The sequence below is a fragment of the Notamacropus eugenii genome, chromosome 2 (assembly GCF_028372415.1).
Source record: "Notamacropus eugenii isolate mMacEug1 chromosome 2, mMacEug1.pri_v2, whole genome shotgun sequence".
NCBI classification, from domain to species: domain Eukaryota; kingdom Metazoa; phylum Chordata; class Mammalia; order Diprotodontia; family Macropodidae; genus Notamacropus; species Notamacropus eugenii.
This window is the reverse complement of record NC_092873.1, coordinates 227,486,804-227,490,535: the sequence shown is the minus strand read 5'-3', so window position 1 is coordinate 227,490,535 and position 3,732 is coordinate 227,486,804. Positions and strand designations below refer to the sequence as shown.

The 3,732-nt window shown below is 38.2% G+C and overlaps 1 pseudogene; it reads left to right on the top strand.

The window, feature by feature from the left end:
- The first annotated feature begins 1,280 nt into the window (after positions 1-1,280).
- Positions 1,281-1,766, top strand: LOC140523838 (large ribosomal subunit protein uL5-like; annotated as a pseudogene).
- Positions 1,767-3,732: the final 1,966 nt, after the last annotated feature.

Sequence of the window (3,732 nt, the reverse complement as noted above, 5' to 3'; positions counted from 1 at the left end):
TCCAGAAGTCAAAGGAACTAAGACTAAAACCAAGAATCACCTACCCAGCAAAACTGAGTATAATACTTCAGGGGGAAAAATGGTCTTTCAATGAAATCTAGGACTTTCAAGCATTCTTGATGAAAAGACCAGAACTGAAAAGAAAATTTGACTTTCAAACACAAGAATGAAGAGAAGCATGAAAAGGTAAACAGCAAAGAGAAGTCATAAGGGACTTACTAAAGTTGAACTGTTTACATTCCTACATGGAAAGACAATATTGAAACTTTTCAGTATCTGGCTAGTTGGTGGGATTACACACACACACACACACACACACACACACACACACACACAGAGAGAGAGAGAGAGAGAGAGAGAGAGAGAGAGAGAGAGAGCACAGAGTGAATTGACTAGGATGGGATCATATCTTTAAAAATGAAATTAAGCAATGAAAGAGAAATATATTGGGAGGAAAAAGGGAGAAATGGAATGGGGCAAATTATCTCTCATAAAAGAGGCAAGTTAAAGACTTCTTAGTGGAGGGAAAAAGAGGAGAGGTGAGAGAAAAACATGAAGTTTACTCTCATCACATTCCACTAAAGGAAGGAATAAAATGCACACTCATTTTGGTATGAAAACCTATCTTACAATACAGGAAAGTAGGGGAGAAGGGGTTAGCAGGGTGTGGGGGGGGAAGGATGGAAGGGAGGGCAATGGAAGGAGGGACCAATTTGAAGTCAACACTCTTGGGGAGGGACAGGATCAAAAGAGAGAATAGAAGCAATGGGGGGCAGGATGAGATGGAGGGAAATATAGTTAGTCTTACACAACACAACTATTATGGCAGTCATTTGCAAAACTACACAGATATGGCCTATATTGAATTGCTTGCCTTCCCAAAGGAAATGGGTGGGGAGGCAGGGATGAAGAGAAGTTGGAATTCAAAGTTTTAGGAACAACTGTCGAGTACTATTCTTGCCACTAGGAAATAACAAATACAGGTAATGGGGTATAGAAAGTTATCTGACCCTACAGGACAAAAGAGAAGATGCGGACAAGGGAAGGGAGGCATGATAGAAGAGAGGGCAGATTGGTGATAGGGGCAATCAGAATGCTTGATGTTTTGGGGTGGAGGGAGGGGACAAATGGGCAGAAAATTTGGAACCCAAAATTTTGTGAAAATGAATGTTAAAAATTAAATAAATAAATTTAAAAAAATAGAATAAAATAAAATTTATCTTGGAGAGTTAAAAAAAAAAAAAAAAAGAATTACAAGTACCCTCTTCCAGTTCTCCACCATGGCACAAGATCATGGTGAAAAGAAAAACCCCATGCAGGAACTGCACATCTATAAGCTCTGCCTTAACATCTGTGTTGGAGAGAGTGGAGAGTGACTGATCCAGATGGCTAAAATTTTGAAGCAAGTCACAGGTCAAAATCCAGTGCTCTCCAAGGCTAGCTATACTATCAGGTCTTTTGGGATCAGGAGAAGTGAAAAGATCAATCTATAGCACCAAAGTGAAAGAGATTCTGGAGAAAGGGCCAAAGAGGCGAGAGTGAGTTAAGGAAAAATAACTTCTCAGACACTGGCAACTCCAAGAGCATATTGACCTGGGGATTAAATATCATCTGAACGTTTACGTCTATAGCTTGGACTTCTATGTGGTGCTGGGCAGACAAGAAGCATATGACAAGCTACACTGGGGCCAAACACAGAGTTGGCAGAGAAAGGCATGTACTGGTTCCAGCAGAAATATGATGGTATCATTCTTCCTGACAAATAAAGTCCTGTTGTCTATTAAAAGATCAATAAAATGATCCCTGAAGTTTGAAAAAAACAATTATAAGTACCATCTTCCTGTTTAGGTGTGTAAGCAGTTTACCTCTGTTGAATCCCTTGTGTTCTCTTTTTGTTATGTATCTATTTAAGCTTCTCTAGGGTCTTGATATTGGAGGTCATTTTTTTTATTTGGTTCTGGTCTTCTCCTTATGAAAACTTAAAATCATTCTATTTCATTGAATGACCATTTTTCCCTCAATAAATTATGCTTAATTTTGATGATAAGTGATTCTTAGTTGCAATTCCACCCCTTTTCTTTTCCAAATATCATGTTCTGTGACCTATGATTCTTTAATGTTGCACCTGCCAAGTCTTCTGGTAGTTGAATGATTCTGATATTATATCTCCTTCATCTGTTTTCCAGGTCAGTTATTTTTCCCATGAAGTATTTTATATTTTCTTTCATTTTTTTATCTTTTGAATTTGTTTTATTGAATCTTGATGTTTCATAGAGTCATTAGCTTCTACTTGCCTGAATCTAAATTTTACGGTATGGTTTTCCTGAATTAACTTTTGTAATTTCTTTTCCATTTGGACAATGATACTCTTTAAGGAATTCTTTTCAATAATGGCTTCTATATCTGCTTTTGCATTTGACCAATTCAGCTTTTTAAGCAGTTTTCTAAGCTATTGATGCATTTTTTCATAATTCTCTTGCTTGTCTCTCATTTCTATTTTCATTTTTTCTTCTACTTATCTTACATGATTTTTTCACTTCTTTTTGAGCTCTTCCATGAGTTCTTTCCGAGGTTGAGACCATTTCCTCTTTTTCTTTGGGATTTTGCTCACAGATGTTTTGATATTTTTGTCTTCTTTTGTTTTGGTCTTCCCTGTTACTATAATATCTTTCTAGGGTCAGATTCTTTTGTTGTTCATTCTTTTTTCCTTTCTTTTAAATTTGAGCTCTGCACCTGGAGTAGAAGAGGCACTGTCTCGGGCTTTTTTTTACAATGGGTGCAGGCCATCGATGTTTACATAGTGTTGCTTCCCCAAGGGAGACTCTCATGTCTGTTGCTATGCTGAAGGGGAGTGGTGGGGAGTGACCGATGCTACTGGAGGTTGTACTGGTTGGACAACTTACAGAGTGGTGAGCTGGGGTCCTAATGATGTCATATGCTGAAACCCAGTTGGGTGTTTCTACATTTTCTCAGGGCTCCATTGAAGCACGTGGAGGTCTGGTCACTGAAAGATGTCTGTTTGCCCAGGACCATGCAGAAGCACATGGAAATCTGGAGTACTTTCTCCTCAGGGTGACGGTGGTAGTTACAGCTGGAGTCTGCCACCTCCCCTGATTATGCTAACAAACACATGGGATTGGCATTTGCCTGTTTCATCACATGTGGGCTCAGCATCTCCTGCTGGTTCTCTGAGGTGAGGCTTTCTGTTGATTTGTTGGTATGCTTTCTGTCCTGGAACATGCCCCTTTTTTACCACAGGGAGACAAACCATTCTTTCTGGTCTTCCAAGTTTCTTTTTATTGGACTAAAAGATTGCTTCACCCCATTTTTTGTTGGTTCTACTGCTCTAGGGTTTGTTTTGGAATGCTCCTTGATGGTTGTTTGGAGGTGAATTTGGGAGAGTTACAGTGATTATTGTTTACTCTGCTATCTTGGTTCCCAGAATAACTTCTCATTTCTCTCTCCCTCCCTATCTCTCTCTCTCTCTCTCTCTCTCTCTCTCTCTCTCTCTCTCTCTCTCTCTCTCTCTCTCGTTCTCTCGGGCTCTCTCTGGCTCTCTGTCTCTCTCTCTCTCTCACTCTGTATATATATATATATATATATATATATATATATATATATATATATATATATATATATATATATATATATATACACATATATATTTATATATGTATATATATAGCTATATCGATATACGTATCTATACATATATATATATACATATATATA